The following is a 24,291-nucleotide window of genomic DNA, read 5'->3' as shown; positions in this document are numbered from 1 at the left end:
CACCAACAATGGGTCACACTTAAAACACTTAAGAGCCCAGGGTACGCTGCTCACCGAAAATCATTCACACTTGAGACACTTGAGAACCCAGGGGATGCTGCTCAGCAACACTGGTTCACACTTGAGTTCCCAAGGGAAACTGCTCAGCAACAATGGTTCACACTTGAGAACTAAGGTCACTGTTTACCAGAGCGCGCTGCTCACCAGCAATGGTTCCTACCTAAGTCACTTGAGCTCTGTCCTTGTTCTCCTGGTGGAAGGCACATGTGGTCTTCCTCCTCTTCTCTCCTAATGGTGTTAACTTGCTAGAGCTCCATTCATGGCTCAGTTATACTTGCGTGCAGACTGAGCAGTGGCGGTAAGTATATCATCTTGGGCAACTCACTCATAAAGTAGTGCTCACTCATAAAACACTGAGTGGCTGAATCCCTAATCAGCAGCTTTAAGGCAGGTTCTCATTACACAATTATGTCTACAGCCCTTTCTTTTATATCACAGCAATAACAAGTATTTTCTTTAGTCCTTTCTGTTTTGTCCTGACTCTGTAGGAGGAATGCACAGTTTCTCACTCTGTGCTCAATCTCCCTCTAGCTGGTCCAAAGAGCTTCAGCTTGGAGCCAAAGGTGAATATGCATTTCTTTAGATGAAGTTCTGCTGCCAGTAGGTTTTCATCTTTGTTTTATTTTTTGCCTGCTCAATAATTTTTTGTCAGTCCACTTATTTGTAATGATGTTGCAGTGCTGACATGCATTAGCGCATGTTAGCAGCCTTGTTACCGACGCCTCGCTTTGTTTCTCTAATGAGATGCAAAGTGGGCGTCACTGGACAGTACAACCTTGCAAATATCGCTGATGTGCACATCGCGATATTTACAAGGCTGCCCCGGCATTTAAGCAGATGTTAGTTTTTGGAGAAAACCGCTGTTTTCGCCAAAAACTAACGTCTGCTAAAATGCAAACTTACCTATCCCTAACATTGGGGTGGATTATGCTGATACGACCACAGGGTCGTATCAGCAAGGTTATCACCGTTTTGCAGGGAAAATTCCCTGCAAAACGGTGATTTTCCCGCTATTGCTGAAATCTTTATCGCCCTGGAGAAACACGTTGTTAATAACGCGCTACCAGGGCGGTAAATTTCAGCGATGGATGGTGATAAATAAAGAAGCTTTGCGTTATTTATCGCCGTCCCTAGATAATATGCCCCTAAGTTCCTTGGAGGATGTGCTACCCAATGGCACCACACACAAACTACATTGCCCCTGATTCCAGAGGTCTCGCAAACATTTGGGAATAGCGGCAGCCATCTTTGATATTGATTATATGTTTAATGAGGTCCAAGGCGTCCTTGGTAAGCAATCAAGATGTTTAGTTGCTGCAGCTGAGATCTTGCTATATGAAACCCGCGACAGCTTGAGGAGACACATCGCTTTCTGGAAACCATCACTATATTTCGAAAAGTATTCTAAGGGGGCGATTGCATTCAAAGAGGTGACTTTGAGAATTTAAGTTTGGAGATTAATCTATTTAATAAGCCGTGAACTGGAAATTAAATATTGACTGTAACATAAAGGGATTTCTGAACTATTCCTCAAAGCTTTGGATCCGCATGATATGATATTGACAGACAGAATCCGTAAAGCTCAAGTGATTCATAATGTTGATTATGTTTTTAAGGTATTGATAATTTGATGAGGCTAATTGCTGTAATCAACAAGGTAATGTATTACTGATTCATGTTGTATATTTTTCTTCACAGAAATTAAATGCAATTAGAGTGAAAGATGGCAATTGTTATAATAAAGGTGATACAAGCAAAGTGTACATTATGTTTTGAAATATTAGATATTCCTCTTCACAGGAGACAACAATATAGAGATAATCGGAAGGTATATTTTTGCAGATATATACACATATGGAAGTTAGCTTCCTGATTGGGCCAATGCCCGATTTGGGGGGAGGAGTAGGCCTAATGGCAAGGGCGTCCGACCTCGAATCTGGGGAACTGGGTTCGAGTCTCGGCAATGACGCTGAACATCCTGTGATTCTGGGCATAATCCCTTAATCTCCCTGTGCCTAACAAAAATGAATGTGTCCTCATGTAATGCAACTGGTGCTATGTAAAGTGCTCTGATACCCGATTCGGGTCAAGTTCGCGTTATATAAAACTCTGTAAAAAAAATTAAAAATGCTGTGGTCAGGGCATATGCAGCCCCGACCGGGCTAATGCCAGGTCAGACCTCCAGGACATACTCTCTTTCTGCAGTGCCATGCAGACCCCCCTCTCTCAGTAGGCAGGCAGCCACCAGTAGAAAATGCAAACTTCATGTGATGCCCAATCGCCTCCAGGAGACTGTGAACGCCTGTCATCAAACACCAGCCGTGGCTGCACAGCAGAACCTTCAAGTACTCAGTGGCTCACCGCTGCCCTGGGGGAAACATCCTTTACAACGCAACTTTTACCACGCAGTGCCTTTACGACGCAACCATTACAACGCATGTCATTACAACGCATTGCGCTGGGGGGCGCTCTAGGATAGGGAATAGATTTAATTTACTATCCAACACCTTCCCTACTATCCACGGGGACTGGAGTTGGAATAGTAAATTAAACTATTCACTATCCAGCACCCCTAAGCGCTATGCATTGTAACAGCATGCGTTGTAAAAACTGCGTTGTAACAGCATGCGTGGTAAAAGCATGCGTTGTAATGTCATACATCCCTGCCCTGGTCATGAAGGGCTTGGAGTGGAACAAGGTGGGATGGTGTGGGGCCCACTTTCTATACACATTTTTGATCAAACTGCAGAACTGGCTTCAGTGGTTATCCTCTCAAACGCCTCCTCGGGCTCCTCTTGTGACACAGCCTTTCTGTAGAGTTATGCTTCACACAGCAGGTAACAATGGGACTGTCTCCAGGCTGGAGGACCCACAACATAGGCAAAATGAAGGCTAAGGCTTCTGCACCTTACTGTCATCAGCCCAACAGAAGAAGTATGAAGGGGAAAGACATAAGTATAGGTCTGACCTAGACAGTTCCTCAACTTTCACATGAGAAAGTCACTGCAGTCCTACACTCTCAATACCTACCATGAACCAAAGGCAGTGCTCAGAAAGAACTAATAAGCAGCCCCTGTCAAAAAAAAGACCGCATGGATTGTTTTAAGATAACCCTGTCTCCATCCTACTTGCTTCATTGTCTGGATTGCCTCCCTTCAGCAACAGGAATGTAGGCAATACACTTTCACTGTCTGGGGAACGGTCCTTATCTTCCATCATGAGCTATGTCATGTCAGGAGCATCCAGATTGGACCCCACTTGCTTTAGTATTGAGACTTACTCACATACTCCCACAGTCACACACACACACACGTCTACTATTATCCGATATTGATTGGAAGTAGGCTAAATGTTTGGATGCAGGTATAGGGGAGGATCCGCTGCCTAAAATATTCAGGCCACTTTTGGGTCACATAACCCAAGGGGACATCAGTTAGTTTATTTGGAAGCAGCTCTCAAGAAGAGTAGGTGTTGGAGTTAAAAAAGTTAAATATGTGACTTCTAAGTTTAATACACCAGCCAAAGGTGGATGCAGCGGCCTGGAGAAATTAGACTCCAAGAAAGAGAAACATTACTTGTATCTTGAGCTCATCAGGTTAAACTAAACACTGAAGTTCTCACATTATAAATTATAAGTCAAAAATGTCAGCTCGGTCTCAAGAAGCTATATTTATGTGGCAACAGGCAAACGAGAAAAGCAAAATGGTTTAGGGAACAGAATTTCTGTGCAGCTTATGACTCTATGTCTTAGATTAGACATTGGGCAGCCCAAATAATAGGCAACCTATCAGGCTGCTGGCTTTCAACTTGAGAGTTAGCTCAAACCAGGCTTAGAAACCTCCTTTGGAGTGCATAGCCTTGTGCATTGATGCACCCTGCACCACAATCAGCAGTGAGACCTTAACCGCATGCGTGCGGGCGGAATTCCGCCCGTACGCTGAGTTTTTTTAAAACGCATGTTACGTGACGAGCTGGGCTCGTCATGAGCGTGCGAGGAGGCTACCTCATGACGAGCCCAGCTCGTCATCAGCGTCGAAGGGGTTAAATGGAACTGTCCAGTCCTAAAACAAAATCTTCTTCCCAGTCCAAGTACTCACTGCTCAGGGGGAAGTCAATGCCTAATCATCTGCCCCCATCAGATCTGGAGCTCACTTTCCGCGTCACTGTCTGCAAAGCCTGTTACACTCATTTTGGACAAAAGCTTAAAGCCTCTTACATAAGGTTCTTTATTTTAACACTGGCAGTCAGTACGGATAGGTGAGGTAGGTCAGTGTGTAACTATGTAGGTTTCAAAGATACAAAAATTCTACAAATCAAGCTGAAGAGACAGGCAATGCTCCCTAATTGGTTCCTCATATGCACTGCCTGCCTGGAATGTAGCCCTGGGCGTTAAATTCCACTCTGCAGTGTTTGCGGAGTTTTCCGCACTCTGCGAGGTGCGCAGGGGAGTTTTTTCCTCACTCACCAACGTTAAGATGGAGAGCGTGAACAAGGAAAATCTTACTCCAGACCACCTCCGTGCAAGATTCCTCAACACGGGCGGTTGAGATGGCCACGACCGCTCACGTTGATAAAACTTCCATTCGCTTTGGCAAAGCTGCAGTTCCTATAGAACATCTACTCAAGCGGCAGAGAGAAGTAGCGCCCTCCTGCGGTGCACATGGTGTCCTTTGCACTGATTTTTCAGCACAGGACAAACACTTGTTGTTAAAAATCAACGCGAACCGCGCAACCTAACACACTCCGCTATTTGCAGAATTCCGCGTAGCACATCAAAGTTTTTTGGTCACTTTGGGGAGTTCCGTGTAGCGGAACTCTGCGAACTCAGCCCAGGCCTATTGGATTGACACCATAGCTGAAGCAAAGTAAAGCAAAATGATTCACTCATTATTTTAAGATATTGTTTAATTGTATCCTAACAAATGTCATCTATGTTAGTTTAAAACTGCAAGGTACCAAAGAAATGTACATTTTATTGCCAGGATACATCCTTTGTTGGTCAGTTAATTGCGCATATACAGTTATATTGCCTACAAGCAACTCTCCATACCTGCATGTCCATCGTCTGCACATAGGAATGGTGTGTCCGAAATCATAAATAGCACCACCTCACCCTCCTTCAATCACAGCTAGTCTTGAAAGGCCTATATCTAGAGTCTAGAACAATATAATAACATTTATCAACATCTAACCACATTTCAAGTCCTCCCGTTCTCTAACTGCACCAAATTCTAACCTCCCTATTCCCTCGTACACTTTTATTTACGTGTGTCTTTTTCATGCTTACAACTGTGTGAATTGTAAGATTGGATATGCCTTAGATCTTGTCACTTATTTGTTTTTCTTTCAAATCTTCTTTAAGATTTTGATCATATTACATGCACATAGATCAGAGAACACATAAATGAACTTATCAATATCTAAAAATTGTAAGTCAATTTTGGATGCTTTGCGATCTATAAACTAACCCAAACTACAAACACAAACTGACAAAGAAGAGGTAAACGCATTAATCAATTCTGTTCTATAAGCATTCATTTCCATGAACCAAATGGGGAATTACATTTATTTGTCACTTGGCATATCTAAGATATCAATTCATCTTAGAATGTTCAGATTTTTGGGTGGGTTCATGATTGTGACTTGCGTATGCTACATTTCTTTCAAAAATTATTAAAACATGTATCCCATTTTTTATCCTAGCAAAATTTAGAAGATCCTATGCTCTGCCATCTTATAGCACTCCTTGGTACATCATCTAAAATATTTGAAAGGATATTAGTTATTTTCATGGAAAATGAAGTGCTGCTAATGATTTGATCTACGAGAACAAGTAGGGATACAGACAGGCCAGTCTGAGTTGTATATATTTTTCATTTTAAAGTTATATAATGCTTTAAGAAAATCAGCGCTTGGCATCTTGGAGCTCACGGCCTGGAAATAGTAAAAGAATGTAAGTACTTAGGGGTGTTGCTAGACGACAAGGATCTGGCCAAACAACAGCTCCGAGCCACTATAACTAAGAACAACGCCTTAATTGCTGCCTTCAACACCTTATGCAAGAAATTGAAAGACCCAACACTTGACCCCCTCCTAAAAGTCATGGCAGCAAAACACCTGCCAATCTTAACCTACCCTTGTTTAGTTGTGACTCTGTCCTCTTGGACAAACTCCAAACAAAAGTTTATCGTTATCTGCTAAATCTGCCTCCTAGTTCTTCTCCAAGTCAAATCCGGCTGGAATTTGGCTTAACGAGGCAATCCATTGGGTGACATGGGCGATTGTCAAATGTGGCTTTAAATTAAAACATGCAGCCCAACTCACTGAATAATATCCTGTGGTCTGCAATTGACAACCCTAGCTGTAGCAAGCACAGCAACAACCTTAAAGAATACCCAGACCAATGCTTTGTCAACTTACACCTTGGGAACCTCTGTGCCTTACAGCTGTGATACAGAGCTTTTAAAAATCTGTTAATTTAGTAATGGCCAATATTTCTTTAAGAGAAGAAGATGAGCTCGCAAAAAGAAGTCATCCTTGGACGGTCATAAACGGCTATTTGAAACTAAAACAAGCATTGTATCTAGCCCAAACATACCTGCTCCATTTGAAACTTAAACTTCTGTTGTGTCGGCTGGGCTGTCCTCCAACTCTAGCGGATAAACCAGCTTGGCTATAGACTGACAATCTGCATTTGCACTAAAATGGTGGAGGAGAGGAAGCGTCTCCTTTAACCTTTACTAAAGGATAAAGGGATCTACAAATGTAGGCATGCCGTCATTTCCTGTCTAGAGCCCGATGACCATATCCTGATCTGCCGCTTCACAAAATCTTTAAACAAATTTGAACAAAATACTTCACCAACAAGCAAATTATTTATTTATTTATTTATTTATAGAGTGCAACATTTATCATAGGGGATGTCACGGCGCTAAGGATTACGGTAATAAGTAGGTGGATGAGGTTGAAGGGACAGACATCAGACTTTAGGGAATAGGTGTGTTTTGAGTTTTCTCCTGAAGGCGTGGTACTCTTTAGTCAACCTAAGTTCGACTGAGTGCACTAAGGCGTAGCTGGACTTTAGTGTCTAACATAATTCTCTCTTGGAACAGTCAGAAGCCCGGGTCAGTCTGCTAGCCACAGTGGAACCACCATCACCCCAAACTAGAGGCTATCCTTGTCTGTGGGGTATTTCATGACTACTTTCTAGTGGTGGCTTATCCGCTACGGCGGAGGAGCACCGCCCCACTGCTCTGTGAGCAGTTCAAAAAGGAAAAAATAAAATGTTAAAAACACAATGCTATTAGTATTTAGTTTTTTCTGTACTGGCTTGGGTGCGGGGCTGGGCTGGCCAGAGCAGAGTGAGGAGTGGTGAACCACGGTGCTGAGACCAATCACGATGCTGCTGTCATGCTGGTGACAGCAGCTTCGTGATTGGCTAGGGGAGCCTGGGACCCTGTGTGCTTTCTGCTTCTAGGAGTTGATGACCGAGAGGCAACGGCCAGCCTACAAGTAAGGGATTTTTTATTTTTCATCTCACCCCCGCTCGGCTAGCCCCGTTAAGTAGCAGCTGCGGCTGCTACTTTCAGACTGTATTCAAGTAATTTTAAGGGTGCTAAATTGCACTTTAATCTGCTTTTAACACTACCTTCCTTGTGGAACAATCAAAAACCCCGGCTAGGTCGCTAGCTGGAGTGGAAACAACAACCTTAAAACTATGAGCTATCCTGGCCTCCCGTGGTTTCTGGCAACCTCCAGACAGCGCACAATGCACTTTAAAGTTGTATCTTGGCATGTTTGACTTGTGCAACCCTTTGAAGCAGACGCACTGACGGACCTTCGTTTACCAAGACGCGTGAATAGACACACACACTATATACAATGTGTGACCCAGGACTTAAGCCATATCAAAAGAAAGCTTGGGATTGGATGTACGTTTTTACACTGTGGAGCCCTGAAGAAGTCCCTCTGGGACGAAATGCGTCAGCTACTGGATTTTATCTTCTTTTAATAATAATAATAATAATAATCTTTATTCGGCCTATATAAAAATATGACCATAAAAGATATATTTTATCTGATTGACTTGTCTTTATATGAAAGAAAGTCCACTGAAAAACTTATTGAAAAAAGAAACAACATTGAATTGGAAGTTCTTCGATGTGCATACGAAGACTGTCCTCCATTTGAATTCTACAGACTTTATTGTTGAGTGCAGAACCATTTTGTGTTTTATGTTGGTTTGGAGCTTTTTCCAATTTTGGAGTAGAGAGGGGTGTACTCCTTGGTTTCCTGCACCAGTATTTACTTCCCATATATTGTATTGACAGGTGCGGACTGATCCTGCCTCAACCCTCTGGTCGCTATAATATATTTACTTTCAGATTGTATTCAAGCACTTTTAAGGGTGCTAATTTGCACTTTAATCTGCTTTTAACCCCTTCGCCGTGGGGCTAATTCCCCCGCGGTGCAGGGGAGGGGGGCCGTGCGCTGTGCCGCGGTGCTTGTGACGAGCTCGGCTCGTCACGCTGCACGGTGGCGCTGTGCTCATGACGAACTGAGCTCAATGGAACGCCCAGCACAGCAGGGGAATTATCCCCGCGTGTGAGTTCCGCAACGGTTATGACGAGCTTAGCTCGTCATGAGCACAGCGCCACTGTGCCTCATGACGAGCTGAGCTCGTCATGAGCACCGATGTGGTTAACACAACCTTCCTTGTGGAACAGGCAGAACCCCGGGCAGGTCGCTAGCTGGAGTGGAAACAACAACCTTAAAACTATAAGCTATCCTGGTACCCCGTGATTTCCTGACAACCTCCAGACAGCGCACAATGCACTTTAAAGTTGTAACTCGGCATGTTTGACTTGTGCTTCATGGATTTCGTTTATCTAAACCTTTTACATGATTTGAACTACTGCCTTTTCTTTTGTACGGTTTTAATTAATCAAAACAAATAAAGTTACTGACTTGCTAATGCATCAAGCTGCAGGTACTGGCACAGTGTTTGTCATGGAAACTTTAAATCCGCATTTGATTTGGATCATAGGAAAATATTATGGACCAAACTTGATTAATGGGGTATGCCAAATGGATTATTGACACCGTTTAATGCCTTTCATACCGGAACCTAATTGCAAGTCTAAGTGGGGCCCCAGGGAGAAGAGGGTTGCATGCTTCTCTGTGGATGGACGCCAGGTACATACTTTCCCATTTACTGTTCTCCTAGTGACATTCCCACATCCTTGAAAAGGTCAAATAGAAATCCACCTTAAAAATACCGACAAACACTAACATTTTCTTACATATAGATGATTTGGCAGTCTTCTATCGAACCGGAAGGGCTGCAGGGACACCAGAATGTTTTAAATACATTTTGCAATTCTAATAATCTGATTATTTATAATACCAGAACACAGGTGCTGCATATGGGGGCGTAAGAAGCCGAATTTTAACTGGAATTTATGTAATGTAAAAATAGCAAAAAGTAGCTTCTTATAAATATTTAGAGGTGAATTTTCATGGAAAACATTCTTTCAAAGAACACAAACAATTCGCAATTAGAGAGGCATGTCTGCCATGTCAGAATTGACTCCTAGTTTTAACCAACTTTACTGAGGCTACTGAGGAAGAGGGTGTCGAAGGCATGTTTGATAAAAGCTGTCTCTTAATAACTTATGACTTTCCAGGGCTAATTAAAGGAATCTTCCGAATTTTAAGAGGTTTGAAGGAAGAGCATTAAGCAAAGCTCCAAGCCTCTCAACTGCTTTGCAGCTGGAGCTGGGGATGTGCTCGGTGAATATGCAGAATTAAATCGCAGGTCTTAAATTTCTTGCATTTATAACTCGGCAAGATGCTAAGACGGTAGCTGCTGGAGGCTTAATAGAGTTATGATTGAGCGAGCAACATTTGCAATAAATATAAAACGCAAATTCAGCGTCTTAGTCCCAAAAAATATGGATACTGATTTAATCAACAAGCCATTCAAAGGTGACTCGCTTATGGGCTATAAAAAGGCGTCATGTGAAAAATGTGATGAACTTTAGTTTAAATGTGATGAGAATCTCATTATGGACAGGCCAGTCATTGGGGCGTTGTGATGAAACCAAGGCCATTATCCTTCTCAATCCAAATAACAGGCTAACATATCCACCGCTCAGATTAATTTCATATTTTCACTATAATAAGTTACCACTAATCCTTTTAGGTTCCGGAGTAGCGTGCTACTCGCCGAAAAAGCGCTTTGACGCCTCGTCAGTGGTTGTAACCGCTATATAAATGCAATTATAACAGAATACAATACAATGTACCCAGTCTGGAATTTCATAGGCATTTGCAATTGTTATTTGGGTGGTTCCCAACAATTAGCAGTGTGAAAATTGTGACTTCTTAGGGTAAGTATAATAACAAGTAGGCACATTATTTGATGCTGTTTCCGGCCATCTTGGCTGAATGGAAAACAAAGAAAGCCATTCATTAAAGGTGTTACTTTATTGACAGTAAATGATGCATTCAACATTTTAATTTCCTCAATTTAGAAGACGAATTGCCAAAGTTGTCCCTTTAAATAGATAATGCAAAAACATTGCCTTTGCCTATGTTTGTTTGCGGCTCACGCCAATCAGACTCTTGTGGGAGGTTTGAGCCCCAAGCCTGGTGAGCCTCGTGGAGAGACTCCTTTCTCCCAGTTTTGCAAAGATCTGATGTGCTGGAAGGTGTTGATTGACTTAATGGTAATGAGGACCCTAAATATAGCCCCCCCCTTTGTAGGCACAAGAAAAGGTTGTCATGAGGTCCAGCACTGCCAGAAGGAGGGAAGGAGCAAGGAAAACCTAACCAACCAGGTTACTAGAGACAGGACCAAAGTTGCCCAACATTGTGTGCTTCATGTTAGATTTGTGACGGATGTTACTACAGAAACAGAATTAGAATATCCAATTTACCTCCCCGCGGCTGTGGGGTGCCCTAAATTAGGCTTTGTGGGTAATGGGCCCGGAGAAATAGGCAAGCCAGTCGTTGGCCCACTACTATCCTTCGATGGGTCCAGCACCACCAATACCAGCAATTTTAGCAGAAATGGAGAACCTAAAATTAGTGTCCACCCCTAAGTCTTCAATTAGTCAATTGCAAAAAAAAGATGATGATCCAGGAAAGGATTACTGAGGAGTCAGGTGCAGCTCAATCCCGTTTTCCATTTAGGATTCTTTCGTGGAACGTTGCTGGCTTGGGTTCTAAAGTAGACTGTACGGAATGGGGTCTCATTTTAGAACCTTTCGATCTTTGTGTCCTTCAAGAGACCTGGCTAATTACGCATGCACAACGAGCAGGCTTCGTAAATTACAGTAGAGAAGCAATAGTTAGGGGCAGGGGAAGATCATCGGGGGTCTGGTGACTTGTGTTAGTACTACCCTCAGGTGCATAGTGGATATGGTAGCGATGGCATCGGATGATATTTTATGTGTAAACCTCATATTCCCATCAAACGTAGTCCTATATGTTTATAATATCTATTTAAGACCTGTCGGAAACAGGTTGGAATCAACAACTGTCGAATTGCTCTCCGCTCACTTGGCGACCATGCTGGAAGGAGCCCATAAAATATTGGGTGGTGACTTCAATTTTCAATTCGAGCCATTGGACATGAGTATTAATGATATCTCGCAGGAGGAAGACAGAGTCTGGTTTATTCCGGATTTAACAATTCACCCCATAAAGGAATGGTCCCCTCTGGCCCTACAAATAAATGCCCTGACCCTAAATCAGTGTGTTTGTACATGCAATGGGAGAACTCCATCAAATAGGGATGGAAGTCAAACTTTTAATCATGTTCAAAGCACCTGCCTAATAGATTATATACTGATCAATGTTAGACTTTGGCCGCATCTCACTGACATGATAATTATACCTAGAAACGATAGTGGTCATAATGTCCTTGCTCCTGATATAAATCTCCCAGTTAGGAGGGAGATAGCTAGCCACCTTGAACCATTTGGTGGTAGGCACTGACTTACATCAATTGGGGAAGAATCAAATAGAGCATAATAGTACACGCCCAGGAGCAAGTTATGTCCAAATACAAACTGGAAGAGGGAAATTTGGGGGATCTGATTGATTTGGATCAGTGTACAGACCAGGACAAATCCCTAGGGCCTCATTTATGAAAAGTGACGCATCGCTGCGTGAAAACAGCGATGCGCCACTTTTCATTGCACCCTCCTTGCGGCACCAATGATGCATCATATTTACAGTATGACGCATCATGGCGCAAGGAGTTACAGATACGTCAGTATTTCTGACGCATCTGTAGGCGCAAAAGTGACGCATTGCTGGAGTGTGTCACAAAAGTGACACAACTCCAGCAATGTATCCTTTCACATGGGGCAAGCCCCATGTGAAAGGGCCTGCGTCAGTCTTACACCTGCTGTGAGGAAGGCGTAAGAAATTGACGCATTTGTGTCCTAGAAGTGGTGCAGTGAAATCACATAGATTTCACTGCGTCACTTCTACGACCCTTTCTTGCGTCAAAATGCCCCCCTTGCATACATTATACCTGGCGTAGGTATAATGTGGCGCAGGGGTATACAAAGTGACGCATCTACGTAGATGTGTCACTTTGTAAATATGGCGCAACAAGGCGCATTTTTACGCCACTGGTGCGTCACAAAAAGTGACGCACCAGCGGCGTAAAAGTGACGCAGAGCCTCATAAATGAGGCCTCTAGTGAGGATAAGGGAGTTTCATAAACAACTGTTTGAGGGCTTAAAAATCTTTTTTTTTTGTGGAAGCTAAAACCGTCGGAGCCAGGAAAAGCCATCCTTCCTAGTATAGTTCCTGTAGACTAGAGTCACCAAGCTTGTACTAATTGCCTCAATTAAGTCACAAGATAGATGAGTGATACAAGTTAGGAGGGCAGCTCATAAAAAGGCTGTTAGGTTAATAATGCAAAGAAGGAATAGGACCAAGGTTTACCTGCTGCTGCTAAGGAGGGCGACCATTCCACATTCTGGAATCGAGTAGTCACAGGGAAGGAGGCGCACCCATTGAAAACAACATTGCCGCATATGTATGGATTACACACTTTTCCAGACTCTACTTCCGGATGCTAGGAGATAGCGCCTTATCAACAGTTGAGGTAGGCTCCCCTACGGTAGGTATAGGGGAAGAGTCGGGTAGTGAACTGCATCCTACCATTTGAAGGAAGGAAGTGATCCTGGCCATAAAGAAGATTATCCTTATAAAGTGCCAGGGATTGACAAGATCCCTTTCGATTTGTTTCTGGCTGAGAATGATGTCTGGGGCGCTATTGCTTAATGCTAAAATAAAAGGGATGCCCATTGCTCCTTCCTGGGCGAGGGCTGAAATAATACCAATTCACATAAAGGGATCCCTTCTGCTGTCAATAAATTGCAGACCTATTCGTCTTATTGATACCATGCAAAATTGTTTAGTAGAATTATTGTGGAAAGATTGCAGGAGTGGATGGTGGCTAATGATATTTTAACCCCACCTACAAGCAGGCTTTCGTATTTGCACGTCCACCATTGATCAAGCATTCAGGCTTCAGGTATTATTCTGGAAAACTGTTGTCCTTGAGGGCGGTAGATTGTATGTTGTGTTCGTAGATTTGCAATTGACCTATGATTTGGTCCCTTGAAAGACCTTATGGCAAGTGTTAGCCGATATGGGAGTTCCACAGTACCTTTCAGAAGCTATCAAAAGACTTCACGATCATAATTTCACCCGGGGTAGAAGTGGCCATCTAGGATAAGTGACGGAGCCATTTGCAGTCAATAGAGGCTTTAGACAGTGCTGCACCTTTGCTCCAACACTCTTTACACTGTATGTTAAAGACTTGGTCGCCCGCTTGAATATGTGTGAGAACGATGCCCTAAGATCGGCCAACTTGAAGGTGCCTGCCCTAATGTTTGCAGAAGACACACTCCTCCTATCCAAATCACCCATGGGTATTCAGATAATCTTAGATGAAATTAATAGTTTCTGCAGAGAGAGGGGCTTGGAAATAAATGTGGCAAAAAAAGACATGGTGTTGAATCTGTGTTGTTTTACGAGACCCAATGCTCCATGATAGGGACCCCGCTAGAATGGGTCAAAATATTTTAATATCTTGGGATTAGTCTTAATTGAGCAAATGGATTGGGCACTACATGTTTCTAACTGTAGACTTAAACTGGAGCAACATATGGGGGCTGGTGAAGGTCCATTGGGGGTAATTTTATAGACCAATTTCCCAAATGATACAAATTTATACGCATCAAGCACTGAACTCAGCACTTTAGGGTGCAGAGGTTTGGGGACACAAGGCTGTAAAGGCCCTAGAGATCGCAGAAAATCGATTTTTGAGGCCAGCACCCCGTTGCCCCCTTAAAGGCTGAATTTGGGGCTTAGGCCAGTCTCTGAGGGGATTGCCCTCAGACCAATGTTGTATTTGAGAAGAGTCTGGGCAACCCTTGAATTGTATTTTCATTGCTATGGGCTGGAGGAGTTACTCGGTATCCCGGGGGCAGGTGATCTTCCCTGGATAAAATATTTTAGAGATACCTTGAGGAGTATGGGAATGAAAGGTTGTGGGATGACCCCAGGGGGGATTCTCCTATCTCTAAAGGAGACCTAAAGAGGAATTTCCAGCAGCTCAAACTGACTACTCAAAATGCAAGTACAGCACGAGTGTCCTTGACAGATTTGTTCTTACGGCTGAAGGATGATTACAGAGCAGAGCAGTTTTTAGACGAAATAGAACCCGCCTTGACTAGGACGCTTTATGTGCAATTCAGATATGGGACCTTGCTAATCAATCAATCAATCCATACATTTGTAGAGCGTGCTACTCACCCGTGATGGTCTCAAGGCGCTAAAGGGAGGGGGTGCTGTCATTGCTCGAATAGCCAGGTCTTGAGGTGCTTCCTGAAGGTGAGATGGCCCTGGGTCAGTCGAAGGTGTGCGGGGAGTGAGTTCCATGACTTTGTGGCCAGGTAGGAGAACGACCTTCCTCCAGCGGTGGTTCTGTGGGTCCGTGGAACGGTGGCGAGGGCGAGGCTGGCTGAGCGGAGCTGGCGGGTGGGGGTGTAGAACGAGAGGCGGTCGTTGAGGTATTCGGGTCCTTTGTCGTGGAGCGCTTTGTGTGCGTGGGTGTGGAGCCTGAACGTGATCCTCTTGTTGACGGGGAGCAGGTGCAGGTTTCTTAGGTGGGCGGATATGTGGCTGTGGCAGGGGATGTCGAGGATGAGTCGGGCGGAGGCGTTTTGTATGCGCTGAAGTCGTTTCTGGAGTTTGGCTGTGGTTCCTGCGTAAAGGGCGTTTCCGTAGTCCAGTCGGCTGGTGATGAGGGCCTGGGTGACGGTCTTTCTGGTTTCGGTGGGGATCCACCTGAAGATTTTTCAGAGCATGCGCAGGGTGTTGAAGCAGGATGAAGAGACGGCGTTGACTTGTCTGGTCATCGAGAGGGAGGAGTCCAGGATGAATCCTAGGTTACGTGCGTGGTCCGTGGGAGTATGCACGGAGCCCAGCGCTGTGGGCCACCAGGAGTCGTACCAGGCGGAGGGGGATTGTCCGAGGATGAGGACCTCCGTCTTGTCTAATGTATTCATAGACTATTAATTGGGCATTGGCTCAGCCAATGAATCAGTGGTACATGCCCTCTTGTTCTGCCCAGAATACAGTAAGGCCAGGTCAAAATGCTTAATCCAAATATGTAGGAAGCTGGGAACTACTCAGCACATGGAGGCTTACAGAGTTTTACAATCTGATACTAGCCAATATACAGTATTCGTTGTCACAAGGTTCTTATTCGCAATGTGGCGAATTAGGCAAATTTTTTGTTCTCAATCAGTTATCTGCAGAGATGCTGAGATTGAGACACCGCATCACTAACTGTTTACTACAAATGGCACATCATGCACTTTCGAGGATGGTGTACTACGCACTTACAAAATGACCCCCGGTTTCTTGATTGCACTGTATTTCATGGCCGAGCCACTGGAAAACTAATTGTTTAATAAAGTTAATACAGCATATTGTATATTACATCTGGCACATTGTCAATCAACCAATCAGCATTTGTATAGGGCAGCAACATTACATATTTTTTGATGACGGAACTCTAGATACCTGTAACTGATCTCACTTGTTATACACTTTGTATTCTATGGCGGAAGGCCCCTATTGATTGACTTGTGTAATGTCTATTTTTACTTGTGTTCTCGTTGTAACAATTGATTGTATTTTTAATGAATGAGCATATTTTTTTTAGCAATGTTCTTGTAATGTTTTAGTGATTTTAATGGTTTTATTTGTTCTTTTATGGCATTACGCCAAAATAAAGAGTTTTGACTGACTGGCCTTGGATTCCCATGTCACGCCAAGTTATGTGCAGGACAGAGTGCCAATGAAAACATGACTTGATGTTGTATGTGTGAATGTGCATGCAAGCGCACATGCGGCAGCCATTTTGGATTGATAAGAAAACAGCCACAGCCACCATATGAGTATAAATAAACGCAGGCATAGTTATACATGTGTATAATACAACAAATGCGAATGCATGCATTGTGATGCTTGGTGGCCATTTTTCAGTTTTTCACTTCACCTTTCCAGCATGGCCGACAGCCGTGCTAGAATGGGAAGGCAAAAACAAAAATGATGATGGGGTGCATAAAACACCAGTGAATGAGCCGGTGGCACTTTATCAGTTGCTGGGCTCTAAAAAAAATAAAAAAATGTAATACAATAAAATGTGTGATGGGTATAAGTGGGGAGCGCATAACTGGACTAGGATGGACAGGGTCGCACCAGTCCCAGCAGCTGTGTGGTGGAAGCGGTAGGGGCCAGCCCGACTCTGTGTGAAAATTAATTACGCCAATTCGTTATATATTGGTCTTCCCGGATACCAGCTAAAAAAGCTGCAAACTATTCAAAACGCAGCAGCAAGAGTGTTGTTGGGCATCCCGGGCAGATCAAGTACAAGGCAACACCTCTGGGATTTGCATTGGCTCCCTGTGGTTCAATACCTTTTGTTCAAGGCCCTTACCATGACACATGTAGACGTTCACACTCATTCACATGCATACATATAAGTGCAAGCATCGCACTCCATTTATGGCGAGTTTTTGAAATTGGCCATGAAAGTAACAGAGTCCAAGGAACTCTGGGCACAGTCCCCCTCTTTTCCTGTTTTTCGTAAAGTGGTAAACAAAATGGCGAAACTACATGCATTAATAGAGGATAAAAATAAATTTGCAAAGAGGTCTCATGCCTGGATGGTTATACAGTCCTATACAAAATTACGTCCGGCAGAATATTTGAGTACAATATATTCAAGGTTGGTGGCAGCAACTGAGGTTCTTTATGGGAACCGATGGACAGTAATTTCCAGCGTTATACCGCGCACAGTCACCTGATGATAGTGCAAGACAGTACTGGCATGAATTAGATGTCGGTGGCTGCCTTTAATTTTTATAACTAAATATTTTAAATCACTCACCAATTGTGTGTACTGTGTTGCTGTGTATTTTCAACTGTACCCCGCCTCGTTCTACCGATGCTGACAGTGCCGTTTGCGTGGAGGGCGAGGCGAGGCGCCATCTTTGTTTGGGCTGGACCGGAGCTAGCGGTCTAGTTCTTCTGGGAGGCAGGGCTTAAAACGATCCAGAGCCCAGGGCCCCTCGAGGACTCAAGGTTGGTGGCAGCAACTGAGGTTCTTTATGGGAACCGATGGACAGTAATTTCCAGCGTTATACCGCGCACAGTCACCTGATGATAGTGCAAGACAGTACTGGCATGATTTAGATGTCGGTGGCTGCCTTTTATTTTTATAACTAAATATTTTAAATCACTCACCAATTGTGTGTACTGTGTATTTTCAACTGTACCCCGCCCCGTTCCACCGCGGCTGACGGTGCCGTTTGCGTGGAGGGCGAGGCGAGGCGCCATCTTTGATTGGGCTGGACCGGAGCTAGCGGTCTAGTTCTTCTGGGAGGCAGGGCTTAAAACTCAATGTGCATTCGGGAGTGCAGCGGGCGCGACGATGGCGCGCCTAAGGTAAGCCCGTCTGCGCCCGGTCGGGGCCAGGGCAGGGGCCAAAACCTATGGCCAAATACACACTTACTCCTCTCATGACTTGGTCACTTTAAGACCCCCCGAACACCTTTGCCCGCCAATACCCCCGCACGTACTTAAACGCACCTCCCTTTATGATATTGCCAAATCTAAGCATACAGCCGGTAATGTCATCCATCCTGGCTTACACACTCGTCCTCAATCTTCATCAGAACCACAGACCAAGCTTAACTGCATTTATCTGAACACGCGGTCTAAGGTCAAACATCAAAAGGACATCTTTTTAGTGCTGTTATCTGAGAAACCTGACATCATGTTTCTCACTGAGACTTGGCTTAAGCTGGACTCACTACCAGATATTCTGGCTGCCGTTCCATCGGATTATTATATTTTAAATGCCAACAGACCTTCTGATAAAAGAGGAGGAGGGGTGGCTGCCATTATTCATAACACTCACAAATTTTCCTTACTCCCACCCCTTGTCCTCACTAGTTCGGAGAATATTGTTTTTAAAATGGACACTGATAGTGGAACACTATTAATGGTCTTAATTTATCGACCCCCTCAATCCATGCCTACTTTTGCTGCTTTATTAGCAGAACAAATGGCTTCCCTTGTAACGAATTACTCTAAAATTGTATTGGTAGGGGACTTTAATCTTTGGTTTGATGCAATTGAATTGGATGCCCAGGCAGCAGAACTTAAGGACTTACTATTAGATCTGAATCTAACTCAACAGATCCACTCTCCTACCCATGAAAAAGGGCATAGTCTTGACCAAATATGGTCTCAGAATATTCTCTTATCCATCTCTTCTATAACTCCTTGTATCTGGTCTGATCACTTCCTCATATACTTTACACTTACCATCGACAGAGGCAAAAAAACAGTCACTTCAAACTGGTGGTAAAATTAGGAAATGGAAGGGCATAGATACATCAGGCTTTTTGGACACCCTGGCCTCGACCCTTCCTTCAATGACTAAAGACATCGATGCCACTGAAGAAGTTTTTTCATGCTGGATACGACAGGCGGCTGATATTTACGCTCCCCGCATGAATTTCCCCCGCTCACGCCCTAATGACGCACATAAGTGGTTTACTCCACAACTGAAGATATTAAAATTGGAAGTACGTCAAAAAGAGAGGAAGTGGAGGACCGGGTACTTACCACAAGATAAAGCAAATTATTGTATGGCCCGAAAAACTTACCAAAAACTAATTTTAAAACAAAAAACGGACTATTTTTCTGAGAAAATTCTGAACTCACAGAATAAAACAAAAGATCTGTTTAATATTGTGAATGATCTTAGTAATAGTGATAGAACCACCCCCCTTGTCACTCCTACACAGGATCTTTGCAATTCATTGAATGGTTTCTTTTTAAATAAAATTAGTACTATAAAACAGAGCATCTTAAATTCTTTGCCTCCCCCCCTCTCTGGATGATGTCTATTGCAATCCCTTTACCTTAGAAATCTTTCCCCCCATCGATGCAAAAATGTTGTCTGATCTTTGTGTACGGGTTAAATCTGGATCACCTGATGACATCTGCCCATCTCACATCTTTAGAGAGGTAGGGTTAGCAATCCCACAGGGCGTCCTTCCGCTGCTAAATGGCTCACTTTTACAGGGCAAAGTGCCTAGTTGCCTTAAGAAAGCCCTGCTTATTCCATTGATTAAAAAAGCAGGAGCAGACCCACTTGATCCGATAAATTACAGACCAATTTCTCTGTTGCCTTATACATCAAAAATTCTGGAAGCTCATGTCTCCACAAGTGTGTCCAAGTTCATAGAAAAATCTGAATATCTTGAACCCAATCAGGCAGGCTTTCGCCCTTGTCATTCAACAGAAGCTGTCATCTTGGCGGTTCAAAATACTGTAAGGCGGAATGCTGATAAAGGCATCCACCAGGCCCTTGTACTGCTCGATCTATCGGCGGCGTTTGACACGGTTGATTATACCATTCTTATCAACCGTGTCGAACAAGCTGGCCTCAGGGGCCCTGCTCTAAGTTGGATCACCTCCTTTATCACAGGACGCACGCAATCAGTAAGATTAGGCCCATTTACAGCCCCCACCACCCCTACCATATGTGGAGTGCCGCAAGGCTCATCATTGTCACCGTTATTATTCAACCTGTATCTTCGCCCACTATTATACTCCCTAAGGAACGCTAAAGTTACCATCTATAATTACGCGGATGATCTCCAACTCATCTTTCCTCTTAACACCAAAGACTCTGTGATGGAATTTCAAAACACCATGATACACATACAGAGTTGGATGAGTCTCAACCATCTGAAACTTAACCCAGGCAAGACAGAACTGATCTTGCCTGGGAAAAGTGAATTAAGTTGGAGTCCATGCTTCTGGCCATCTAGCATGGGGGCCCCACCTATGAGATCGTCCTCGGTAAAAAGTTTGGAAGTTATACTTAGTGAGGATCTTTCCTTGAAAAGACAAGTTGGCACTGTAGTCTCTGCCAGCTTCTTTCAACTTAAGAAAATAAGAAAATAAGAAAAATATCCCAGTTCCTTACGCGGGCCGCTCTTATCCAGGTTACCATCGCCCTTGTTCTGTCTAGACTGGACTTCTCAAATAGTCTTTACTTGGGACTTCCAGCGGGCACGCAAAAAAGACTCCAACTGGTTCAGAATCAAGCCGCAAGGCTTATTCTCAGACTAACAAAGTGGCAATCCATTAGACCTGGCTTGGAACAACTGCACTGGTTGCCAGTGGCACAGCGAATCGCGTTTAAAACTGGGTGTATTATCTTTAAAACCTTACAGGATACAGTCCCGAAGTTCATAAAAACCCTTTTTTCCAGATACAACCCCTCACTAAATCTTCGCTAAGCTCAAAAAGCTTTACTGGCTGTCCCGTCCTTTAAAAAGAAACGTCTTGGTGGCTGCTGCTTTGACCATCTTGCAGCCACGTTTTGGAATTCGCTTCCGCTGTCCTTAAAAACGAGCGCAGATCTTTTTAGCTTCAGACACTCTCTCAAAACTTGCCTGTTCAACCAGGCTTACTGCTGAGCTTTACTTATGTTGTGTTCCCTCCGATAGCGCCATGAAGCCCCTGGGCGTACGAGCGCTTAATAAATAAATATTAACATAACATAACATAACATAAAATGGAAACTCATGGCCACCAGGTTTGGGCTACTACCAATTTTAGCGGATCAGCCCAAATGGCGATACAATGGGCCTTCATCATGCACACTATGTGGCACTGAGAACCAAGACCTCATTCATCTTATTTGTATATGTCCTGGCTTAAGGTTGACTCGGGTGTGGTTTTTAAAAAGGCATTTAATGAGAGAGGTATTAGGTCTTGGAGAACTGCAATAATCAAGGGTTTGGACGCAACAGATCCCCATTTCTCTTGAAATATCTGATATGATACGAACAGATAATAATGAAAATGGATAACAAAACCACCATGCTATTGATGGGGTAGTGTTTGGCAAGTATTAAAAAAAAAAAAAAAAAAAAAGTCCATTAGCAAAGAACAATTATGAAGCGGTAGTAATGACTGCATTATTGACTCTAATATTGGGACTAAAATAAGTAGCATTGGAAACCCAGCTTCTTGGCAATTATAAATTGGTCTATGTATTTCGGTTTTATTAGGTTAGATAGGTTTTAAAAGGATTTTATGTTTTGTTTTTAGTTAGAAAGTCAGCAACACAGTATACTTTTGCATGAAATCACTTTTAAATAATCTTTTTATGAAATCTTTTGCAAACATTTTTTAAGATACAGAGAATATAAGTACTTTCGATATTGTATGGTTTTTATTAACTGAAACAATAAAGATTTTTCATTTCATTTCACATGAAGAAATGCAAATTCAATGCATTAGCACATTAAAGTCAGGCTGTTGACCTTACCAGGGTTTTTTTGCATAGTACAGAAGACAGCTTCTTGCAAATTAAGCCAAACCTAATCCACCTCATTGGAGTCAAGATAAGTGTTGCTTTGGTTGAAGTTTCCTGATGATCCTTCAAATGAATAAGTATGAGACCTTGTGGTAGACCCCATTTAAGGGAGACATATTTATTTATTGGATTTCGTCATGGGCTTTTTTTATTTGTGTAGTAGATTTTAAGCTACATTTGCCATTATTTGCAACGTCTGAATTTTTTGCTTTTAGCATGGGATTGAATAGTAACTCAGGTGTCAGAAATATTGTAAAAGCACAACTGCATAAAATATTTAAAATAGTGATACAACTCGACCAATGAATAGAGTAACTTACTTTCATTCTTAAACCTGGACGTGCTTTCCTATTACCTGATCATTTGTTAAATCTGTATAGGTGCCCCCAATCAATGCACAGAATCGATAAATCTGTGTTTTTTGGGTATCATGTTGTCCACCTTCTGTGTTCTGAGTTTAGACTGACAGGAGTTCAGGATTGTATGTCGATAAATAGACGCATTCCACGCGCTCTCGCAAATACAGCATCATTATGCAGTACAGCGCGGTGGATTACTATGCCTCTTTTGAAGTGATATTATTTCACCCGCTTTGCATAAGATGGAATGTTCTTCGGCATGAATTGCATGCTGTGTATCTTAAATTTTATTTAGCTCGAGTTCCACATTTGTCTAAGTAGAGCTTCCTCAAGAAGGACCTAATTTACTATATTTTGACGCACTGCAGCACCACAAGCCTTCCTGCTGACTTGCCGTGATTCAGAAGCAAAGGGCTGGTATGCACCGTATCTACAAGATATGCTGCATTTCTGTCCTTCGCACCTGTGCTGCGCACAAACAGCAGCCGTGCGCCAACAGAGACACCCTTGTTTCGTGTTGCAAGGGCGCCTGCTTTGCAGGGAATGATTGTTTTTGTGCAGGAAAAGACACCTTCCTGTATAAAAGCAATAACTGATAGCATTTTTCTCTTTATTTGCATGCTGCAACAGCACGCATAGAAGGAGGAAAAAACGAGGATAAATAAAAGTATTTCTCCTTGTTGCGACACTCCTATGCCTGGGAGGTGTAGGATTCTGACACATTCCCAGCTTTACAAAACATTGTCAATTTGGTCCTCCGTATGGTGGCCTTGTGCTCTGGGCCCTACGCCGATCCGGATACCCAAAATGAAAAACCTCAACATCCCGTTTGATGAACAGCTGTCCTTTTATAGTCAGATCAAGGCTTTGGAGTGCTGAGGCGTCTGCGGGAGGTTCTAGCGCTCGTACCGGATCCAGCAAAAAAATGGTAATACAAGCTCTTCTTATGTCCAGGCTTGACTACTGCAATGTGCTCTATCTGGGGTCTCCAAAGGCACAGTGGGAATGCTCCAGAGGGTACAGAATGCAGCAACTCGGTTGTTGTTATGAATTCCGAAATGGCATACCATCAGTCCAGGTCTTGCTGAACTACTTTGGCTCCCCATTAAGCAGAGAGTCTCTTTTAAAGCTTTCTGTCCCACACATAGCATACTGAATCGGAAGGGTCTGAGTTTCCTTTTTGCTCTGGTGCAATCCTACATTCCCTCCAGACATCTCGATCCAGTGAAGAAGCTCTGGCAGTGATTCCTAGAGTGAGCAGACCAAGTCTGGGGGGCAGTTCCTTTAGACTACGGGCTGCCAAGGTGTGGAAATCATTGCCATGGCACTTGAGACTTGAACCCTCAGATGCAAAGTTTCAGAAAGATCTTAAGACCAGACTGTTTAGGTAGAGCCAGTAGATTTAGCAGGCCTTGCTGCAATATGAGTTTTCTGACTGCAATCGGTGCTACTGTTCAGCGCGGGGACACTCTATGGCATAACCAGGAGCTCTACAAATCTTTCATTCATTCATCCAGATCTGGGAATGTGTCAGGTTCCATGGATGTTGCATAGGAACACCCACAGCAACATCCATGGAACGCCCCTTTCATGCAGTGTTGCAGAGTAATGCGTGAAAGGGACCCATATTTACAAGGTCATGAAAAGTTACGCAGGGTGACATGAAGTGGACTTCTAAATTTAGGCCCATGGTGCCGCCGGTGCGTCAACAAAAGTTATGCATCGGCAGCACAATGGGCTTGTAAATGAGGCCCCAAGGCTGTATGGAAGTTGAGGTCATTCAGCTTGCGCCATATGTGGGTCCCTTGGTATCATGTTGATGCAGAGTCCTTTAGTCCCTATTGATCATGTGGGCTGTTT

This window comes from Lissotriton helveticus, chromosome 11 (assembly GCF_964261635.1).
Source record: "Lissotriton helveticus chromosome 11, aLisHel1.1, whole genome shotgun sequence".
Lineage (NCBI taxonomy): Eukaryota > Metazoa > Chordata > Amphibia > Caudata > Salamandridae > Lissotriton > Lissotriton helveticus.
The sequence above is the reverse complement of the archived record's forward strand: the minus strand, read 5'-3'. Positions refer to the sequence as shown.